An 11,568-nucleotide genomic window follows, 5' to 3' on the forward strand; every position below is an offset into this window, starting at 1 on the left:
CTGGTTCTCAACCTGGTGGAGGGGAGCAATTTTGCCCCAGGGGACTTTTCTATTGTTATAACTGGGGCAAGGTGGTTGCTACTGGCGTCTAGTGGATAAGAGGCCAGGGATGCCACTAGGCCTGCGCAAGACACCCCCACACCCCTCCCCCCAGCAAAGAACTCTCTGGCTCAAAATGTCAATGGAACCAAGATTGAGAAACCCTGTTCTGTTTCATGGTTTTAAAATAGTCTAGGTATTCATTCCCTTTTAGATTCTGTTCCTTCTTATCCAAAGTAGGAGAATCGCTTACCCTCAACCAAAACAATGGTGTTTCCTGTGATGCTACATTTTAATTTTGCCCCGTTGGTATGGACCTAGAGGAATAAGTAATCATTTAGTAGTTTTCACAAGAAATATCTGTATCTGTGTATTTTTCCTTTATGTGTTTAACCACAGACATTATTGGAAGAACAATCTAAGTTTTAATTAATTCTTTAATAACTGTTAATCTGTCATCCTTTGACATTTTGAGTTTCTCTCTGTTTGAGGATGCTTTCCCACCCCAAACTGCTCAGCTTGCAGGGGAACAAAGGTGGATGAATAGTAACAATGCTTAAAAACTAAAGTGGAGGGCTTCCCTGGTGGCACAGTGGTTGAGAATCCGCCTGCCAGTGCAGGGGATAGGGGTTCGTACCCCGGTCCGGGAAGATCCCACATGCTGCGGAGCGGCTGGGCCCATGAGCCGTGGCCGCTGAGCCTGCGCGTCCGGAGTCTGTGCTCCGCAACGGGAGAGGCCACAGCGGTGAGAGGCCCGTGTACAGCAAAAAAAAAAAAAAAAAAACTAAAGTGGAAAACATACTGGGATGAGGGTATGGAGTAGCGATAACTATTTTTTTCTTATATTAACTGGTGAATGTAATGTGTCCGTGTATGAATTTTTGAATCCTGCATTAGAATGTTCACAGTAGGCTGATGGCACAGGGGGCAGTATGCTCTGTGTTTGTCAAATAAACGAATAAACCAGTTCTGTTTCGCAGAAAACCTCCAGTAGGTCCAGAGAAAGAGCAATCTTCTACCTGGGTATTCTTCATTCTTAGGACAGCTTTTATTCCACAGTGCACACTGCCATACCCTTCTGTGGAAGACTTCATTTTTGGATGTGATTTTCAAACTGGTCTTTTAGTTATCAATCAAAAACACATTTTCTATGTTGTCCTCATTTACATTTATTTAATGCTTAAGGTCATTTGTGACCATTGGAGTGTATTTCAGCATATGGAATCAGGGAATAATAGATTTCAGCATCATGCTGTGAAGAGAGATTGTGTTTTTACAAGACATAATGTTGTTTACTGGGTGTTAATAATCACTAATTAATAAACATATCTAGAATTCTAAAATGTTGCATTTTGAGGAATAAAAATGTCAAGTGTTTAACTTATGGAGCGCAATAGTATTTTCTATCATCCTTTTATAAAATAATGAAGTTATATAAAGAAGCAAAATGTCATTGTTCAACACAAGATAGATCCAAAATGCCTTTGTTTCTATTTATTGTTCTCAAAAATGCTATTTCTAATATATTGTTCTGAGATGTACCTGGACATAGAGTCTGTATGTCAGTAGTCGTACAGAAACTTCCAAGATGAGGGGGTTTTTTTCCATCTTTATTTCATATTAATTGTGGTCAGTTTCTTTTTTAACCACTGTAAGCATTTCGTCCAAAGTCTACGAAAGCACGTTGCCAGGAAACAGGTGGATGAGTCAGTCCTTGAAATGCCTTGATCTCGTATTAAGGAGCTACTTGACCACTTAACCTTCAAGAAGCTAAGAGGAAACTGCCAACCAATGATGTAATAATCAGCATTCCCCTTCTATCCACTGCTTTCCCACCCATAACCAGTACAATATGATGAAAGCATTAGCTCCATGTGAGAAGAAATAAAAGGAAACCGTTCACAAAAGAGCTGAGATATAGTTCAATATTCTTTTTTAGTGCCTCAATGCATATGCAGAATTTCTCCTCCAAATTGGAGGTGTGGAATAACAGTAGCGACAGATAACTAAGAGGTATTTACCATAGCTACAAAGCCCACACGTGAGCCAAATATTTCTGCTATTAAAAAGCACTTCAAAGCTTGACATGAAGTTTGTAACAGCTGAATGTCTTCTGTGACTTCATTTGCAAAGATGTAAAAGCAGAAAGGAAAATCGTGGTATGAGAACTGTGAACCTCAGAAATGGTGTTTGTTTTTTAAAAAAAGAGCGAAGGCCCCCAGAAATTTGACTGGCATCCCAAGCTCCTGTTCCCCCTGCTCTGCCAGTGTTCTCAGGGAGCAGCATTCCTCCTGCTACCAGCCTCTTCCTTCAGGGCAGACCCAGTTGGTGAGTGGCCTGAAACTTATTTTGAGGGCCCTCTTTAGGAGAATGAGTTCGATTATACCTTTTACTTTCGCAGATTTTACAGAAGCTTACAACCATGTGAACCCATCACTGGGGCTGCTTGTGGGACTGTGAAGGGGCCTGTGAGAGGGAGGGGGCCCCAATGATTAGGCTTCATTAGCTTGACAGTAAATCCATTCCTGCTCTTATAATCACCAGCAGCCTTGCCTGGAATAATGCTCTTTCCTTCCAAACTCACTTATTCCCTCTGTTCCATTTTAATCTGAGTGTGATTGTTGCTAATATGAAAGATGTGTTTGCAAAAGCCTGGAAGCTTTAGCCCTGGCTAAGAAAGATCTAGGATGCACATATATGAAGGATATAGCCGTGACCTGTTACAGATCTAAATACAGTCATTTGGTGGTTCATTTGTTGGTCCATCCATGCAGCCACCTATCAACTTAACTAACATACCCAAGGTATGCTGCCTTCGAGAACATAAATACAAAGTTATAGCAAATAACTCTTGAACAAAGAAAATCATGCTACTAAATATAGCTAGAGTTTGGTGAAAGAACAAGGATATTTACAGCTTCTCAATTGTTAGGTTTATCTGAAGCTGTCTTCAAAACTGTGACTGTCTAATAAAGAACCATTCAGAGCTTTTGATGTCTGCATATTTCTAGGTATTCCAGAATTAGTGAATGGCGTCATTCTCTGGTTAATAGTAGTTAACAGTTAGAATATTTTTAAAAATCGATTAAATATACCCTGCTGTGATATTAAAAGTAAGTTTCTACTTAAGAAAAGGGTATCTTTGTGTGAAAATTCTAGTGAATTTAGACCTGTGACTTTTTTTATTATTCTTTGATAAACCATTAATTTTAATAAACTGTGGAACTCATAATAACTTTTAAGACTGTTTTTATAACCCAAATTTTACCTTTATGTGGGCCCCCAGGATTGGCTATTGGCTCTATTGCCCTACTGCTTTTTAAGATTTATGTCTTCTTGGAGGCTTATTTTCCTTTAGACATTAAATTGGGGATGTGAAAAATGATTTAAGAATGTAAATCCCAACCAAGGGGGATAAAATTCCTTATTCAGGCCTTCTGCAGTCTGCCCTCACCTTCCTCACTCTCTTCATTCAATGTAGCTTCTACTGTTCCCCCACATACACCCTCTCCTTGGGTCACCCAAGCCTCTTCACTCTTCTCCAACACATTTGGTCCTCCCCATCTCTGGTCTTTGACAGTCTTGTTTCCCTCTTCCTTATCCACCTAAATCCTTTCTTCTAGGGTGGCTTAATTACCATTTCCTCCTGCCTTCTCAGGAGGCAGCTTGCGCTAATCTTTTCCTTCTTTTAACTTCTGTTGGCCCGAGAATAGTCCCCCAGAAAACGTGGCGTATTCTCTCATTATTCAAAGTGTGTTGTCTATTTTCATGTTCATTGGTTCATTCATTTCTTGGTAAATATTTCAATCACCTTCTGTCTGCCAAGTACTGTTTTGGGTTGCTAGAGATGTAGTGATGAACAAGACTGAGAAAGTCCATGCCTTCTTAGAGTTCACATTCTAGCAAGGGAGACATAATTTTTTTAAAGGCAAGGACTCTACTTAGTATGTTTTTATATTCCCTGAAGCAATTAGTACACTTTATCCCTGTTATAGGAAAGGTTTTAAGATTTGTATTTGGAGCACATTTTGAAAGACATGATAAATGACATGATAAATGAAAGACAGGATAAGATATGAATCCACAAGGCTTATGGGACCAGTTTATTAGTTTTTTTTTTTTTTTTGCGGTACGCGGGCCTCTCACTGTTGTGGCCTCTCCCGTTGCGGAGCACAGGCTCCGGACGCGCAGGCTCAGCGGCCATGGCTCACGGGCCCAGCCGCTCCGTGGCATGTGGGATCTTCCCGGACCGGGGCACGAACCCGCATTCCCTGCATCGGCAGGCGGACTCTAAACCACTGCGCCACCAGGGAAGCCCGGACCAAACAGTTTTTAATAGAAGAAAGTCAAGCTCTAGAGATTCAGACATCAGTTTATATATCAGATAGCTGACTTTCATTTCAGGATAGGCTTCTTCTCAGGCATGCACATACAGTGTCTGTAGACACTGACATTGTGAGTAGGCACTTATCTGTCCTTTGTCAGCTTGAAGAGGAAGGTTAGAAGAAGGTAACTGAGATAAGAAAGCTGAGGGCTCTCTAGAAATTTTCTGACAAAATATACCTGTTAGTGAGTTTTGCTAGAGTCATGGTAACAGAATCTCAAGAACTGCTGAGAATTCTAGAGATGCCACAGTCCTGTTTCCTTCTGTTGCTATCTTGGATATGGGAAAATGAAATACCTAAGTGTATTTTCTATTACTAACATTTTTTATTTGCTTGACACATTTATAGAAGGGCTCATATCCCTACTATTTAGTGTTTAGTGTTTCTTCACTGAAGAAACCAGCTCCCACAGGGTGAATGTTACCAAGTTTTAGATATTGTGCTAGAGTTCTCCTTTTTGTGTTTATATGAGCCAGATTTTAAAATTTGGGGGGCATGGTATTTTTAGGGGCCCTCTTAAATAAACTGCAGCAAATTAAAAATTAAGGCCTTTTCTTATAGAACAATTTGTGTTCACTCTTAGGACATGCCGATCCTGACTTTTTATCAAGGTCAAAATCTCACTACCAAAAATTGGCCACGTTCTATATTGATAGCCAGGTGTGCATGTCAGACTACTGCGTCCTCTGTGAAAATGCCTTCCAGTTTTAACAGAAAAATCCCTCCTTCATAGAAATTTATATCACAGTACATATCAAATAAAAATGTCTTAATTTTCAAAGGAGTTCCTCACTTTAAAATGGACAAGAGGGAAATCTTTAAAACTTTTTTTGGAGAATGGCCATATGAGAATCCATTACTAAAAAATAATTTATTTTTTACTTTAATAATGGACATAGGGGCTTCCCTGGTGGCGCAGTGGTTGAGAGTCCGCCTGCCCATGCAGGGGACGTGGGTTCGTGCCCTGGTCCGGGAAGATCCCACATGCCGCAGAGCGGCTGGGCCCGTGAGCCGTGACCGCTGAGCCTGCGCGTCTGGAGCCTGTGCTCCGCAAAGGGAGAGGCCACAACAGTGAGAGGCCCGCGTACCGCAAAAAAAAAAAAAATAATAATAATAATGGCCATGATTTATTTTCAGTATTTGGCTATTATAAACAGTGCGCAGTGAAATGTATCTGTACATAAACTGTACATTTGCAAGTAAGTGTATAAAAAAAAAAAAAAAATAATAATGGCCATGATTTATTTTCAGTATTTGGCTATTATAAACAGTGCGCAGTGAAATGTATCTGTACATAAACTGTACATTTGCAAGTAAGTGTATCTACAGAGCAGATTTTCAGAAGTAGACTTTGTCTATTCATGTGGCCTTATCAAACTGTGTAAATTACTAAAGTTTGTAATATATTATCATATCTGTTAGGACTAGTCTCTTGCCATTATTCTTTCTTCCTAGAATATTCTAAAATCATGTTGGTATTTGTATTATGGTGACATTTTCATTGTGACTGAAAAAATATATATGAATTAATTTACTAAGACTTGACAGCTTATGCCTCTGAGTCTTCTATTCAAGAACAGGAAGTTTTCTTTTTAAGCTTTTTTAGGTGTTTCACTAGCATTTAAAATGTTTCTTCATTTCTCTTGTTAAGTTTATTTTTAGAAACTACCTTTTTTGTTTCTTTTATAAATGAGATCTTTCATTATATTTTATAACTGGTTATAATGTGTATGTATGTATAGAAAGAAAGGTATAGGGTTTTGTATATCAAATGTTTAGTCACCTCAATGAGTTATTATTTCTAATACCTTGTCAACTTATTCTCTTGAGTTTTCCAAATAAACAATCACGTCATCTGCAAATGATGGGAATTTTGACTTCTTTCTGATTCTTGTATCTTTTTTCTTCTCTTGTATAATTTTATTGGATAAAAAAAAATCCCAGAATGATATTAAATAGGTATCTTTGAGTCTGGCTTTGTTGGGAATCCTCTGGTGTTTCACCATTAAGTATGCATTAGCTTTTGAGTTGAAATAGAAATGATATTTTCTATCTTGGTAAGGACTTTTTTTTATTGATTCCTGTTTTTAAAAGATTTACCATAAATAAATATGGACCTTTAGCAGATGTCTTTTCATCATGTATGGAGATAATCAAATTGTTTTTCTTATTTCAGCTATAAGCTCTACAAATTATTCTGATACTAAAGTTTGAGAACTTCTGCTCCAGGTGATCATTTCTGTGATTCTGAACTGACTTTAAAGCTGATCCCATCCTCTGGCTTTATGTTTTTGTTTGTAACTTAGCCGAAATAAACTTATTTCAGAGTCCAAAAGGAAGACAGATTTGCCTAACATTTAGACCGCCTATGTTGGTGACCAGTGTATTTTACACTGGTTAAGGAGGACTGGTAAACAGTTTTGAGATCTTGGAAAGAAAGACGCTAATTAATTAATTTTTTTTTTTTTTTTTTTTTTTTTGGGCGGTACTTGGGCCTCTCACTGTTGTGGCCTCTCCCGTTGCGGAGCACAGGCTCCGGACGCGCAGGCTCAGCGGCCATGGTTCACGGGCCCAGCCGCTCCGCGGCACGTGGGATCCTCCCGGACCGGGGCACGAACCCGCGTCCCCTGCATCGGCAGGCGGACTCTCAACCACTGCGCCACCAGGGAAGCCTTAATTAATTTTTTTACTAATTATATTTTCCATTTCAAATATCTCTGATTCTATGAGTATGACTAGTCCAACTTGTGTTATTCATTTCAATGTAATAAAATGTAATTTAGCATCTGATACATGTAAGGCACTGTGATGGGCCCTTTAGGGGTTACAAAGATGAGTAAGTTGAGGTTTCTGCCTTAGGAAGCTCAAGATATGCAGGCAGATAAGAGATAGACACTTGCCCCACCAGCACGATGTAAGAAGAGTCTGCTCTCATTGTGTGATTCATGATGTGTAGAAAGAGACAAGCAGCCAATTCAAGGTGGGGGGATCTGAGAAAGCTTTATGAAAGAGGTGGCTGTTGGGCTTTGGTTTAGCAAATGAAAGGCAAGGGAAGAAAAGCAGCTGAAGAGGGCATTCTAGGTATGAAAAGCAGGGAGGACACAATCAAAGGCATAGAAGTAGGAAAGATGTGTCTAGGCAAATTTAGTTATCTAGTGTGATGAATGGGGAGAGGCTAGAGGCCACAGACCATTTAGGAAGTCATTGCATTGGGGCAGAGGGGGAGGTGAATGGACAGATCGTGTAAAGGGACTTCTAAGGTGTCGGGCAAGGTTCAATTTCTTGATCTGACTGGTGGTAACAAGGGTATTTGCCAAATAATACTTAGTTAAGGCATATATTTACTTCACCTGGTTTTCTCCTTCAGTGTCTTATTTTACAATAAAAAGGGTTTTCTGTTTGTTTGTTTGTTTGTTTGTTTTAAAGGCTTCTCAGTGATTCCAGAGAAAGGGAAAGAGGTAGTCCAGGCCTGAATGAGAATGGAAAATGGTGAACAAAGAGGGGACCCATTCTGGAGAAGTGACCGTGTGTGGGAAATAAAGAATACAGAAGAGTAGTAAGAGACAGCAGTTTGGGGCATGCTGCCTTTGAGGTGGTGTAGAACATAAACCTGTATTTGCTTTGTGACAGTAACTAGCAAGCGGTGAAGAATAAAGGTTCAAATCTCAGGAAAGTGTTGTGCTAGAAGATTTGGAGATCAAAATCAAGAGATAAGAGCAGAACTTTGGAAACTAGAGAGTCAGAAGAGAAGATGGCCAAGGACAGCATTTTGGGAAATGACTATGTTTCAGGAGCAGCGTAATCGGGGCCTGGAAGGGATACTGAGAAAGGACTGGAGACAGGAAGGCTGGTTCAGGGTGGCGTGGTATAATACTGCTTCTTAGTGGAAGCAGGTTCAGGATTGGGTGATCAGCAGTGTCAGCTGCTGCACATTGCTGGAGGTCAAACAAATTGCAGAGCAGTTCTAGTGACTGTTGTGAGAAAGGTCGTATTGCCAGGACAGGTGAAGCAACGAGAGTAGGCTATTCCTGCAAGATGTTGATGGCAAAGGGAAAGAGAGAAATAGGATGTGGACTAGAGGGAAGCAGAGTTGCAGGAGGAGTTGGGCATGTTGGCAGGCATGCCAGTACAGCTGAGGAAGAAGAAATAAGTATGATGGGGGCCAGTATTTGATGGAGCAAGGACCTAGAGCAGTGCTTCTCAAAGTAGGGCCTCCACACCAGTAGCATCAGCATCACTCGGAAATTTGTTAGAAATGCAGATTCACAGGCATCTCAGTTTGTCTCACTCCGGACATACTGAATCAGAAACTCTGGGATTAAAACCCAGCAATCTGTGTTTTAACAAACTTTCCGAGGATTCTGATGCATGCTCAAATTTGAAAGTCACTGATCTAGAGGAAAGAGGAAGGAGTGGTTTTATCCCGCCCATAGGTTGGGAGGTGGTTCTCTTTGACAGGACGAGTGACCCAACTTAGGAGAGAAAAGATGAAGAGGAAGAAAAAGATGATATCAGATAATCCCAGGCTCTCAGTAAGGTCATCTGCTGAGAAATATTTTTCAGTGTGAATTTTAAATCACAAGGTAGGAGTCCTATCAGAAATTGACTTGGCTTTGCGTTTCAGGTTGAAACTCCAACCTCAAAGCCAGAATGAAAAGACGTAAGTTAGTGCAAGAGTAAGGGAAGGGAAACTAATATTTATTGAGCCCCTATAATACACTTTTTTTTTTATAATACACTTTTATATACGCTGTCTTATTCAGTTCATTATCGTTGTGCAATGCAACCATTACCGTCTCTTTTTTATACTTGAGGGCATCTCTCAGCTTCACTGGCTTGTAAGTGGTGGAGCTGATATTTGAACTCAGACCTTTCTAGCTGCAAAGCCCAGTATTCTTTCTACTGTACTATACCTGTTAAACTTACCAGGTTTGACATGCCTATCGCTATTAAGATATTTAAAGCATGAGGAGTCCTGCAATGATTATTGGTTTTCTATTTCTATCTGTAGAATGGTACTTTGCTTTGTAATGCATTTCGAACAGAAATAAGATTTTGACATTATGATGAAATAAAATGGAGACACATACATTTTACTTTAGTGTCAATATAATTACAAGTAAGACGTTGACATGATTTGGGTGATTGGTCAAACCATCCTTTACATGTCTTTATATATGAATGTTATGCCTTAGATTGTAAAGCTCATATGGGGCAAGAGACCTAGTTATATGTATGTATATACCCTGCTGTCTTTCAGAAAGCATTTTCTTTTTAATTTTTGGTTATGGTGAAATTGGTATCCAATAAACTGTATGTATAATTTTATAAGTTTTGAAATTTGTGTACACGCTAGCAACCATCACCATAATTGAAATGCTAAACATGTCTATCACCCCCTGCCCCAAAGTGTCCTCTTGACCCTGGGTAGTCCCTCCTTTCTGACCCTTGAAGTTTCCACCCTTTCTAGGAAACCACTGATTTGCTTTCCCTTACTCTATATTAGTTTATATTTTCTAGAGTTTTAAATAAATGAAATCATTCAGTATGTGCTTTTTTTTTCAGTGTTCCTTCAGTCAGTAAAATTATTTTAACATCACCTATGTTATTGCATGTATCAATAGTTGTTTCCTTTTTATTCCTGAGTAGTCTCCCATTGTATGGCTAAACCTCAATTTTTTTATCATTTCACCCATTGATGAACTTTGGGTTGTTGCCAGTTTGGGGCTGTTACAAGTAAAGCTGTTATGAACATTTGTGTAGATGGATATGTGCTTTGCATGGGTATATACTTTTAACTTCCCTAGGGTAAATACCTAGGAGTGGAACAGCCAGATCATATAGAGGCATATATTTAACTTTTAAAGGAAGCTGCGAAACTGCTTTCAAAAACGGTTGTATTTTATATTCCCCTCAGTGGTATCGGAGAGTTCCATTTCTCCACATTCTCCTCAACTCTCAATGTGGTCAGTCTTTTAAATTATAGCCTTTCTAACCGTTGTATAGAGGTATCTCATTGGGGTTTTATTTTGAACTTCCCTAATGACTAATGATGTTGGATACCTTTTCACGTGCTTATTTGCCACTTTTGTATCTTCTTTGGTGATGAATCTATTCAAATGCCTTACCCATTTTTTTAAAAATTGGGTCTCTTATTTTCTTATTATTAACATACTCAGAGTTCTTTATATGTTCTGGATATAAGCTCTCTATCAGATATATGATTTGCAAAGATATATGATATTTTCTCCCAGCCTGTGGCTTGTCTTTGCATTCTCCTCCTAGCATCTTTCAAAGTGCAGAAATTTTTAATTTTAATGAAGTCCAATTTACCAATGTGTCCTTTTATGGATCATGCATCTTGTGTCATATCTAAGAAATCTTTTTGGCCTGTGTGCATGCGTGCTGTGTGATGCTAGGGCACAGTCTCTTAGCTCCAGAATTGCTTGGAGAGGGTTTAGGAAGGTGATGGGGACTTTGAATTCGGAACCTCCGTGTGGCTGTCAGGGTCTTGGTGCTCTCGATGGGTATCAGACCTGAGCCTCTGAGGTGGGAGAACCGAGTTCAGGACACTGGGCCACCAGAGACCTCCCGGAATCACATAATATCAATTGGTGAAAGCTCTCCCAGAGATCTCTGTCTCAACTCTAAGACCCAGCTCCACTCAACGACCAGCAAGCTTCAGTGCTGGACACCCCATGCCAAACAACTAGTAAGACAGGAACACAACCCCACCCATTAGCAGAGAGGCTCCCTAAAATCATAATAAATTCACAGACACCCCAAAACACACCACCAGACGTGGTCCTGCCCACCAGAAAGACAAGATCCAGCACCACCCACCAGAATACAGGCACCAGTCCCCTCCACCAGGAAGTCTACACAAGCCACTGAACCAACCTTACCCACTGGGGGCAGACACCAAAAACAACGGGAACTACGAACCTGCACGCTGTGAAAAGGAGACCCCCCAAAACAGTAAGTTAAGCAAAATGAGGAGACAGAGAAATACACAGCAGATGAAGGAGCAAGGTAAAAACCTACCAGACCAAACAAATGAAGAGGAAATAGGCAGTCTACCTGAAAAAGAATTCAGAGTAATGATAGTAAAGATGATCCAAAATCTTGGAAATAGAATGGAGAA

General features: G+C 39.9%; 1 protein-coding gene across 5 annotated transcripts in view; it reads left to right on the forward strand.

The window, feature by feature from the left end:
- Positions 1-11,568, forward strand: part of CAMKMT (calmodulin-lysine N-methyltransferase) — a 408,716-nt gene that overhangs the window by 362,916 nt on the left and 34,232 nt on the right. The window lies entirely within an intron of this gene.

This window comes from Physeter macrocephalus, chromosome 12, assembly GCF_002837175.3.
Source record: "Physeter macrocephalus isolate SW-GA chromosome 12, ASM283717v5, whole genome shotgun sequence".
NCBI classification, from domain to species: Eukaryota; Metazoa; Chordata; class Mammalia; order Artiodactyla; family Physeteridae; genus Physeter; species Physeter macrocephalus.